General features: G+C 49.2%; 1 pseudogene; it reads right to left on the bottom strand.

The window, feature by feature from the left end:
- Positions 1 to 1629: 1629 nt before the first annotated feature.
- On the bottom strand, positions 1630 to 12078 carry LOC120674622 (annotated as a pseudogene).
- Between the last annotated feature and the right edge of the window lie 526 nt (positions 12079 to 12604).

Below are 12604 nucleotides of genomic sequence, written 5' to 3'. Positions count from 1 at the left end.
GTGGAGCGTGGAAATTAAATTTGCATAGTACTTATAATATTAAAGGACATGAGAATGCATTAAGTGCTGAAATGAACACATATATGAAAAATAGAGAATTACATGGTGTTGAAAGCAAATATTTTGTCTCTGATTATTTGAGAATGTAAATTGTTCAAAGTCTAGGGACTGGAATGTAAATTTGCTGAATTTAAAATTTTGTATAAATAAATAAAGATAATTGGGTTGTGGGCGAAGACAATCTCGATTTCGGCCAACCGCCGCTTTGGTCCAGACGAGAGGGGCGCGCTGGTGGGCCAGCGCGGCCCATTGGATCGGTGTGGCCCAACCTGTCGCGGCATAGAAGGCCTAACCTTGCCACTGCAGCACCGATCCGCTAGCGCCACGCCGTTGCGCAATCGTCGCCGCCGCGCCGGTCCGCCGCGCGACACTGATGCGCCGCCCCCGTGTCCCTACATCGCCGCTCGCCACCGCTCGTCCCCGTTTCCCTCGCACGTGTTCTGGCCTCTCCCTAACCTGAGGGTGGAGGGCGTCGGGCCATTCCACCGCCGCTCATCTTGGCCGGGACGTGCCCGGTCTTGATGATGTGGCGGAGGCCAGGGCACGCGTTGGCCGCCGCGGCTACGGTCGGGTAGCCAGGACGCACAGGAGCTGGTGGTGGAGCTGCAGGCGCGAGCTGCGGCTCGGTGAGGACAGGCGATGTCGCTGGGGCCATGTTGCTAGAGCTGCCCACAACCATGTTGATGGGCGTGGCCGGAGTTGGAGAGTTCGGCGGTGTTGCCAGCATGTACTCCCGTGAAGGAGGACTGGCGTCGCGATAAGCATAGGTGGACCAGCCATGGTGAGAACAGAACACTGTCACCATGACAGGCCCCTCCTGCGGCTGCCCGTTGGGCATCTCTGGAGTTCCGCAATGAGTCGTGAAAGTGCTGGAGTCCCAGCTTTTGGTGCGAGTCGTCCTTCGGGCAGCGGCGTTGATGTCACAACGTCCTCCTCCACGGCTCAAGAAGCCAAAGGAAGGAAAATGACGGCTACAGCCCCTGCCACGTCAAGGACGGCCCACTAGAGCCCGGAGAAGCTCGACGAGCTGCTGGCGCATGAGACGATGCAGATAGCGAGCACGGATGTTGCGAGGAAGAGAAGAACCATCATCAAGGGAAATCAGCATGTGGTGAGCTATCTTACCCTTCGAATCGTTGATCTATTTACTTCTTTCTCTCTTGCTCAATGTGTAGAGCTGATGATAACGTGTTAGAGTAAAAATTGTAGAGACAATTGGATAGTGACAATAGTTGATCTCTTATTGATCTCAAGGTTACATATATATAGGGAATTACAGGATAGATGTTATAGATAACATTAGTGTGGTCTTTTAATTCTCTCTCACAGGAATAAGGCTCATTCATGCCCTTAACCATGGCTGTTACAATAGCCTTAACAATGGCTGTTACCATGGCTTTCATGGTCTCAACCATGACTGCTGTTTTGATGAGATCAAATAAAGACATATTGTAACAGTACGAAGGGGGAGGAGGGGGCGACGTACCAAGGGGCATGACGAAGGGAAAAAATGATCCTTAGCCTCTTTTTAGTAGTATATATATAGATATAGAGATAATACAAGGTTCATCAATCAATACTTTTTGCAGTCTTTCTCGCCTTTATCTTTGCTAAGTAATCTACAACGATCCATGGAAAGCTGAATCTTGGAGGCATTTCCCTTGATCGTTGGATCCAGTTGGGGTGATATGTTACCTGGTACCACGCGGATGCTTTGGTCTCATACACTAGATTTTTCTTCTCCACGGTTATCTCAACATTGCCTTCAAATATACTTCGGTACTCTTGGTGGAGTTGGAAATATATGTCGTTAAGCCTCTCTTGTGTCTCATAGTCCCGCTTCTTATTGTCTCCTGTAAGAGACCATGCCTCCCCTATCACAAGCTCTGCTTCAGTGCGCATACCGTATTGACTAAGTAATGCGTTCAACTGCTCTTTGTACGAGCACTTGCACTGCCAAGCATCCTCGAGGAAATCTGATGCCCCTGGAACTTCTAGATCCATGTCATAAGTAAGATCATCCGAAGTGCTGGTACCATGTGAAACTAAATCAGACTCATATGCTTCTTTAATTGACCGATAAAGCTCTCCAAGGATCTTTTCAGATTTATAGGAGATGGCATCTTCCTTGCCCATGAAGTCAGGATATTCTGTTGGTCGAAGGTAAGTTGGCATTGTTACAATTTTCCTGGTCTTAAGGGAATCCACAGCAATGGCTGCTAGTTCCGCCAACTGAATGCACTTCTCATCCATCGCTCTGGAATTGCTACGGTCAGCATGAACAACATGAGCATTGCTTATCCAACCAAGGTTGTCACTTACCATGTTCTCCAAATAGAAATCAATGATATCCTGTTCGAACAGAAGGTATTGTTAATGACATGTTTAGCGGCAAAAAATATTTTTCACCATCAAAGAAGCAATCTAAAGAAACCAGCTGAAATGAAGAAAACAGTTTTTTTATGTTCTTTTATGCATCTACTAATCAACTGATGGACTTTAAATAAGCATTCAAAACTATACTAACGTTCAAAATAAAGAGATAGTTACCCCGTAATGGACTTGAAATTATTCATACCAAGTATTAATCTAATTAATAAGCCAAAATCATAAGGTCAAAAGGAGTAGTCGACTTTCATTTTAGTAAAAATAATATGAAAAGAGAAACCTGGCAGCTAACAGAGGTTGCATAGACCAAAAATGAAGGAAAAAGCTGGCGTATGACACATTTGGTAAGCTAACACTTTGGTTACAATCATGTACTTTGACTCCAAGCATTAAATTAATTTCAAACTAAACTCAAGACCAGTACAGCACTTTACCCTTATTGACTGCTACTTCTCAGAATCTGCTCTAACATTCAGCCACTAGTTGTGCAAATTTAATATATATCATTAATAATGAAAGGGTTAATTCAGGCGGCTCAAAAACCTCATCACATATGGTTTTCGGGCCACTAGAAATAAAGGCTAATTATGTTAGATGGTAAAAAAATCATTTGAAATAACTGGTATCTCTTACAGTTTGATTCCAAAACATTTGGGATATGATTTTCAAAAATTAGTATCTGGAGTCTGGACACCGAAGGTTCTTGTCTGCAACCATCAAAGGTGTTAGTTTGGAACTGTCTAAATTGTTATAGGTTATCCTCTACCTTTTTTTTGTAACCATATGGTAATTTTTATGTGGGACTTTCTTAGAAGATGAAACTAATATGGGTTTAAGCGGATGGCCTATCTGAGATGATTTTTAGCTTACACTGAATATTGCTATGTTTAGATTGTCCTAAGTAAAATATCTAATACTATGAGTAGCAGAAACTACAAAAATTGAATATTCTTGGATGGGGAAATAATAATTAAGCAATGGCAAGAATCGTTGAACTTACATGTGGAAGTACTTCGCGAGGTAGCTGTATCGCTTCAGCTGGGGAGTAATCCATAGGGGGCATGCTTCTTTTGCCCGGAGGTACAAGTCTTTCATCCCAAGTCACAAAGAAGATATCCCCATCGAGATCACTCCCTGATGCTTCATTGGCGTGTGGCCTGTCACCTTTCCTGGGAAAGACCAAGCAATCAACAAGCTGATGCAGTTCTGGAACATCAACTGCTTCAAGGATACGGACATCCCCTGGATGAAGACATGGGTTCTTTGCGATCACAACTGTACCAACAATGGTCTCTGCCTTTTTGCTTGTTGAGGAAAATATTGGGCTGTGCCTCAGAAAATGCTTGTTTACAGATGGTGCTGAGGCCCGGATAAAACATTGCCCATGCTCAAGGATCCCAAGTTCATCAAGACAGCCAACCAACCACCTTCCCTTGGGCACAGAAATCCTTTCTTTCTCCAAAAGACCCTGCATCAGCGAGGACCGGATAGCCAAGAGCATTGCTCGCAGGTGTGGATCGTTTGTAGGAGCAAACCCAGCACTCAGCATCATCCCTGCAGTACTTCCATGTTCAGGGCAACATGTCCTTACAACCTCATATGACACATCACTGTGCGTTAAAATCCTGTCGAGATTATGAAGCATCGCATTCTGCATTTGCCGAAAGACTGAATCTGGCACACCCAAGGTGCTTAGCAATGTTATAATCTGGCGGTTCAGGAATGCTGGTTGTACCTTTGTCCAGGACACCACTTCAAACACATAGTGGTCAGACTCGAACTTCTTCATGCTTGGCCTGAGGGAAAGCAACTGTGTCTCTTCATTTTCACCTGGCTGATGGAACCCAGGTCAAGGATCAGGCACCAATCTCACGAATTTCAGAGATCAACGAAGAACACTCATGAACTCTGAACTCACTCTGGACTCACTCTGTACTCGAGAGAACAGAGGAACACAAAAAGCGCTTTTTTTGGGTGCAGTCTCTAACCGAGCTGCTTTTCTCATTATATATCTCAACAAAGCTTACAACCGAAGGAAGCAAAAGAATCCAGAACGAGTGAAACACGGACGACATGCGCCACTCAGCTCCCATGCCGTCAGAACCCATGCTGTCTCTGTTCTTGAACAGAGCACACTGCTCACACAAAAGCAGAGGAGACTTTTCTCTAACTAGCACACACAAGTCAAAGCTAGATTACAAGTTAACTACTCCCCGATCATGTGCCAACAGTCGTGCCATCCCACGACCGCACATTACGGATCAAAACGCACGCACCTACGCACTCTTCTGCCCTGAAGACTCGGGCCTGGTGCTTATCCGAATAAAACTGAAGATGCTATTCTCTGAAAACGCCTTTCCAAACAAAACGGCTTCCCGCCTCTTGCTTCTGCACTTTCTGAACATTCAGACAAACATCGGCTTGAACATTCAGAGGCCGCCAACATCAAGATTAATCCAACATACTCCTCCTTAATCTTGGTGTGGCTCAAAATCACGTACACCCATCAAGTGTCGCATGGTTGCTAGCTTCACCACCGGCAACGCTTTAGTTAGAGCATCTGCTCGCTGATCTTCAGACCTGACAAACTCAACTACTATCTCACCCTTCTCCACACATTCTCTGATAAAGTGGTACTTAGTGTCAATGTGTTTGCTCCTCCCATGGAACACCGGGTTCTTCATCAAAGCAATGGCTGATTTGTTATCCACAAACACAGTGATTGGCTTGGGTTCTCTGCAGGTAACCTCTGCAATCAAATTTCTTAGCCATTTGGCCTGACAAGCTGCAGCTGCTGCTGCCATGAACTCTGCCTCACAGGAAGACAGAGCAACTGTCTTTTGCTTCTGAGAACACCATGTAATCAAACTGCCATTGAGAAAGAAGGCCATCCCCCCAGTGCTCCTCCTGTCATTCACATCTCCTGCCAAGTCACTATCTGAAAATCCAAAGATTTCTTCTTCCTTCTGCTGTTTTGGGTAGAACAAACCATAGTGTGTTGTTCCCTTCACATAACGCAGAATATGCTTGACAACTTTCAAGTGTGCTGTGGTAGGTTTCTCCATGAACCTACTTGCAACTCCCACTGAGAATGACAGGTCTGGTCTCGTATGCAGTAAGTATCTCAGGCAACCAATTACCCTTCTGTACTCAGTGTCATCCACTGTTTCACCTTCAGCATCCTTGTGGAGTTGCATCCTTGGCTCCATTGGAGTCTTAACTGAGTTACAGTCACTCATGCCAAACTGAGTAAGTATCTTACTTGCATAACCTGTTTGCTTAAGACTGATCCCAGTACTCTGCTGTTCTACCTCAATGCCAAGGTAGTAAGTGAGTAATCCTAGATCACTCATCTCAAACTCATGCATCATCTGGTGCTTAAAAGCTCCAATCTGCTCTGTGTTGGCACCTGTGACAATTAGATCATCAACATAAACACCCACAATGATTCCATTACTGCTGTCTCCCCTCATGTAGACTGCTGGCTCTTGTGAGCATTTCTGAAAATTTAGAGACTTCAAACTTTTGTCAAGTCTTGTATTCCATGCCCTTGGTGCTTGTCTAAGCCCATACAAAGCTTTACTAAGCTTGTACACTTTGTCTTCCATGCCTTTTACCCTGAATCCCTCAGGTTGTGAAACATACACCTCCTCTTTCAAGTCACCATGCAGAAAAGCTGACTTAACATCCAAATGGTGAATCTGCCAACCTCGATTTGCAGCCAAAGCTAACAATAATCTCACTGTGTCTAATCTAGCCACAGGTGCAAAGACCTCATCAAAGTCCACTCCATGTTTTTGCACATAACCCTTTGCTACAAGTCGAGCTTTATGCTTTAGCACTTCACCATTTGAGTCTCTTTTCAGCTTATACACCCACTTTAATCCAATAGGTCTGTGGCCAGCTGGGAGTGTAGTGAGTGTCCATGTTTGATTCTTTTCAATGGACTGAATTTCCTTCTCCATTGCATCCTGCCAAGCCTTCTGCCCAGCTGCCTCTGCATAACTGAATGGTTCATCAGTTTCAGCAAAGAAGGCATCCTCATCATCACCATCAAAGTTCAATTCAACTGTTGGTGCTTCCCTGAGAATATCTGAAAGCCTCCTGTACCTTGCTGGAGCTTCATCTGTGCTGGACTGACTGGAAGGTGATGCACCTTGTGCTGACTGCACTCCACTTGGCTGATTGCTTATTGGGTCCAAGTGTGTTGCTGAGCCACTCAATGCAGGTGATAAACCAGCACCTGTTGGTACTGGCGTGACTGAAATTGCACCTTCAGGTGACCCCTCAGCAGCTGCTTCAATGATCACTAGTGCTTCTTCTTCCACTGTTGCCCTCTGGCCATGCCCAACTGCACCTCCAGTAGTGCCATCTCCACTGCCTCCAGGTGACTCAGCATAGAACCAATCCTCAACCATGAACTCATCAGGTTCAAGCTCACCTCCTCCAGCATTCCATTGCCACTGTAATTTTTCTTCAAACACCACATCACGGCTTACAACCAGTCTTGCTCTCTGTGGATCAAATAAACGATGTGCTTTGCTCCCTTCCTCCACTCCTAGGTACACCATAGGCTGACTTCTTGCATCCAACTTCTTCATATGAGAGCCCACTGTCCTCACATGTGCAGTGCACCCAAAGACTCTCAAATGTGCCAAATGAGGCTTCTTCCCCTTCCAAGCTTCAAACGGGGTCTGATCGCCCATTGCTTTTGTTGGCAATCGGTTCAACAAATAGACAGTATGCCTCACTGCCTCTCCCCAGAACTTGGCTGGCACATTCATTGACTTGAGTAGAGACCGAGCCATTTCCATGACAGTGCGGTTTCTTCGCTCAACAACACCGTTCTGCTGTGGTGTATACGGTGCTGTACATTGCCTTGTGATCCCAGCTGTAATACACACCTCAGCGAACTCTGATGACAGGAATTCACCACCTCGATCTGTGCGAAGCACCTTGATCCGACGATCACACTCATTTTCTGCTAATGCTTTGAATCTGACAAAAGCCGAGCAGGCCTGATCCTTTGTCTTGAGTGTGTAGATCCACATCCACCTGGTACAATCATCAACAATTAACAGAAAGTACTTGTTGCCTGCAATTGTCGAAGGAGTGATCGGCCCACACAAATTTGCATGTAGCAGCTGAAGTGGCTCATCAGCTCGGTAGTCTGTTACTGCAGGAAAAGGCATCCTTGCCTGCTTTGCCACTAAACAACCGTGGCACACTTTGTTAGGATGAGAAATGAGTGGTACCCCAGCAGCCATTTTCTTCTATGCCAACTTCTTTACTGACTGAAAATTAACATGCCCCAACCGTGCATGCCAGAGCCAAGCCGGGTCTTCCATTTCAGCCAGCAAGCAAACAGGTGATCCCAATCTCAGTTGTATTCGGTAGAGACGATTCTCAGAGCGCTGAACCCTCATAATGAGTTGCCATGGTTCCTTCTGAAACACCTCCAACTTCTCCTCATCCATCACAACCTTGTGACCACACTCGGTCAACTGCCCAAGGCTGAGTAGATTACTACAAAGACTGGGTATGAAATACACCTGATGAAGTAGCCACTGCCCACCATTCTTACAGGCAAAAAGAATTGAGCCCTTTCCTTTGATGTGCACTCTGGAGCCATCACCAAATCGCACACTGCCTGTGATGCTCTCATCAAGCTCGAGAAAATTCCCTTTGTCTCCAGTCATATGGTTACTTGCACCATTGTCAAGATACCATACGCCTGCATCATACACATCTTGCTTCACCTGATGCAGTTCAGGACTGAACTTTTCTTCATTTAGGAACACTGCTTCCTGCCTGTCATGGTGCTCCTCCTCCAGCACTGCAAGCATCAGTGCTGGCTCTGCACCTTTAGTTTCTGCCATGTGAGCTTCGGCTTTCTTCTTCGGCTCTTTACACTGATTGGCGTAATGGCCGTATTCTTTGCAATTGAAACACTTTATGTGGCTTTTGTCTCGTGGTTTACCTCCTGTGTTCCTGCCACCCTGATGCTCACCACGACCACCCCGGCCGCGCCCTCTTCCACGGTAGCCGCGTCCACGACCGCGTCCACCTCCATCAGAACCGCTTTGCTTGCCGGAGCTCTCGCCGCCCTCCTTCTTGTGCTGACCATCCGCGAGGAGAAGATGCCCATCGCCTGCAGCACCGCCTCCACCGCCAGCCGACACGCCACGAGTGCGCTCGTCGTAGGCCTTCAACCGGCCCACCGCCTCCTCAAACTGCATAGTTTTGAGGTCACAAAACTGCTCCATCCCGGCGATGCAGTGGATGAATCGCACGGGGACAGAGTCAAGCAGCTTCTTCACCAAAGCCGCATTCTCCAAGGTGCCGCCGAGATTGCTGTAACGCACCGCCATCCCGGCGATGCGCCCGGCGAGCTGATCCAGCGACTCACCATCCTTCATGCGCATGGCGTCGAACTCGCCCTTCAAGGTCTGTAACCGTGCCTCCTTCACTCGATCGGCGCCGACGAACCTCGTCTTGAGGCTCTCCCACACCTCTTGCGCCGTCTTCTTCCCGGCAACCTCCATGAGAAGATCCTCCGGGAGTGCCTGAAGCAGACACGACCTCGCCTTCTTGTTTTTCTTCACGTCGATCGCCAACCCCGCCTCCGGTTCAATCGCCTCCCACACATCCTCCGCATCGAGCATGGCCTGCATCCTGATCGACCACGCCGTGTAGTTCGACCAGTTGAGCTGCGGGTACTGGAACGGCACACCACCGCCTCCTCCGCCGCCGCCGCTGCTTCCGCCTGTGCTGCTTCCGCCGGCGCCTCCTGCCTTGACGACCGACATGGGATGGAACTGAGGATACTTTGGCATAAACCTGAGGCTCTGGTACCAAATGATGGAACTCAGGTCAAGGATCAGGCACCAATCTCACGAATTTCAGAGATCAACGAAGAACACTCATGAACTCTGAACTCACTCTGGACTCACTCTGTACTCGAGAGAACAGAGGAACACAGAAAGCGCTTTTTTTGGGTGCAGTCTCTAACCGAGCTACTTTTCTCATTATATATCTCAACAAAGCTTACAACCGAAGGAAGCAAAAGAATCTAGAACGAGTGAAACACGGACGACATGCGCCACTCAGCTCCCATGCCGTCAGAACCCATGCTGTCTCTGTTCTTGAACAGAGCACACTGCTCACACAAAAGCAGAGGAGACTTTTCTCTAACTAGCACACACAAGTCAAAGCTAGATTACAAGTTAACTACTCCCCGATCATGTGCCAACAGTCGTGCCATCCCACGACCGCACATTACGGATCAAAACGCACGCACCTACGCACTCTTCTGCCCTGAAGACTCGGGCCTGGTGCTTATCCGAATAAAACTGAAGATGCTATTCTCTGAAAACGCCTTTCCAAACAAAACGGCTTCCCGCCTCTTGCTTCTGCACTTTCTGAACATTCAGACAAACATCGGCTTGAACATTCAGAGGCCGCCAACATCAAGATTAATCCAACACTGGCCACACAGCTACCACACCCTTGAATCCTGCAAATCTAATTTGGAACGCAGATGGGATGTAGTTATCCGTCAGCGGCAGCTTCTTCGCAACTTCCAATGCGAGTTTTGGTGTGATCTTACCAATTCCATCAGAGAAGTTGTATTCATTATGATGTGCATCTTGAAGAAACTCCATCTCATCCTGCTGTGTCGTCACCGTTGGATATGTAGATGTGAAGCACAGTCCCATTCTAGCAGTGTGCTTTGCGATATTATTACTTGGGAACTGTCCCATCCACTCTCTAATGCTTGCGATCGTCGTGATCGTATCCTCTGCAAAGAACCAAGTTGATCTGCTCCTAAGCTGGTTCGATGAGGATGCAAAGAATGAGTAGTACTTCCTGCCACACATTTGGAAACCCTTCGTCAAGATTGTTTGGACACGCTTGTAAACTGTTGTCTTCTGCTGCTGGAACAAGTTGGGCAGCATGTCCTTGACAACCGGCGCCACATACAAGTTCATCGCACTGGTGTTTAGCCGCAGCTTACCCTCATCCATAAAAGTTACCCTCAAGAACCGGTCTGCCTCATGTTGGTAATGCCGGATAACGCGGTTGGAGCGCTCCAATTGTGGTGCCATACAGTAAGCCCCGGTGGGAGTGATCACCAGCCTCCGCATCTCGGCATTGTAATCGGCACCAACCTTTCTGCTGCTATGAAGACCAAGAACCTCGGGTTTCCTGGCAGCCCAATCCTGCGCATTCTTCAACCTCAGGCACACATCAAACTTTTGAAACTTTCCTCCCAACAATCTTGTCAGTGCAGCAACATTCACAGCGTCGCGTTCTCTCTTCAGTAAGCCGAAGAAATCGGCCGTCAGCTGGTGCTGGTTCACTACCCCACTGTGCAGCAGCGCATTGACCATGTACAGCACCGGAAAGCTCAGCCCCTCGGCACGCTGCACGGAGAAGAACATGTCCTGCATTGGCATCCCGAACTCCGGCTCGTCGTGGACGGTGAGCCCACGCCACCGCGTGTCAAGGATCTCGACTAGCACCCCCTCCCCCTTCATGTACTCCAACGCGGCCTTCATCGCAGGCCAGAACCGCGTCCCGAACGACACCCGGTACGCGCGGCACCGGCCGATGGCGCCGCTGGGGGTGACCTCGGTGGTCCGGATCCACGGGTCATCGTGGTCGTCGTCGATCAGGTCGAAGGGTACCGGGTCGTGGACGTCGTCCCCCGCCGTGCGGTAGTACAGCAGGGGCGCGGCCGAGAGCTGGAGCAGCAGCGAGTCGTCGTCCATGAACGCCAGGGTTCGCACGACGTCGCCGACAGGGAACTCCAGCTTGACGTCGCAGCACAGCATCAGCAGCGCCGCGGCGCCGGGGGAGACGAACGCGGCGTCGCGGGCGAACAGCAGCCGGCAGCGGCCGTCGGACGGGTCTACCACGAAGTCGAGCGCGGAGGCGGCGGCGGGGCCGTCCGCCGCGCGCCAGGCGGCGAGGAAGGTGCCGACTGCCGAGCTCCACGAGGTGGCCGGCCTCGACGCGCGAGTCCGAGAAGAGCATCGGCTTGGCGTCGCGGCGGCGGCGGCGGCGGGCGGCGCGGAGGGAGCTGCTGATCACGTCGGAGGGCGTACGCATCCTGCCGCTGCGGCCGCCGTAGAGCTGGAGCCCGGACCTGGCGGCGCGGCCCGCGGCCCCCGGGCGCGCGAAGTAGACGAAGGCGTGCGCGGGCACCACGCCGTCGTGCGGCGACGTCGCGGCCCTGGACGCCGCCGTGGCGGCGGGGACAAGGGGTAACTGGAGCTGGAAGTCGGGGTAGGAGCCGGGCGGCGTCACGGAAGTCTTGAGCCGGCAGCGCCAGACCGTGCCCGCCTCGGCCTCCAGGCGGTCGACGAGTTCGCGCGCCGAGAGGCGGTCGTCGAAGCCGCGCAGCATCACCTGCGTGGCCACCGGCCCCCTCGGCGACGCCTCGGCGGTGGGGTAGCGCGGTTCCTCCCGGCGGTCATCATCATCGGCTGGCCGGCGGCGTTTGTGCTGGCGCCGTTCGCGTGAGGGAGAGCGGCGACGGTGGCGAGTGTCCATTGCCATCGCCTCTCCAGCTATTCCAGGCTTGTTTGCTTGGTTTGCTTCAATCAAAGATGATTGCTTTACCATCTCTGACTAAATAGTCTAGTGTCGGCCGTGTAGTTTCCATGGATAAACAGATCCGATTGTGTTCCGTTGTGGTGTCCTGAAACCAATCGGCGTCGGATTATAGTTGGTTCGTTCCAATCCTACCTGGAGGATCATCTGCTTGCATGCCGGCACAGAACACACGGCGGCCTAGAATCTCGGCTAAGCAGTTGATGGCTTTCGATGTTTTGAAACACGGGAGAGAACAGGCCCTGCCTAGCTTACGGTCGACCGTAAGGACGGCTCCTTACGGTGGATCTTCTAACAGAGTTTTTTTTAATTTTTTTTGTCATTTTATGATAAAAAAGATTTAGGAAAAAATTTAGAAAACATTTTTAGAGAGACAGAAAAAATTTCATGGAGAATTTTAGAGAAGAGAAAAAAAATTTAGACAGATAAATAAATTTTCAAGAAAAAAATTGAGAGAGATATAAAAAATTCTGAAGAGATAGGAAAAAAATTAATGAGAAAAAATTTGTGCAAAAATCAATTAAAAAATTATATAAAA

Source organism: Panicum virgatum, chromosome 5N (assembly GCF_016808335.1).
Source record: "Panicum virgatum strain AP13 chromosome 5N, P.virgatum_v5, whole genome shotgun sequence".
NCBI lineage: Eukaryota > Viridiplantae > Streptophyta > Magnoliopsida > Poales > Poaceae > Panicum > Panicum virgatum.
This window is presented reverse-complemented; position numbering and strand designations above follow the sequence as displayed.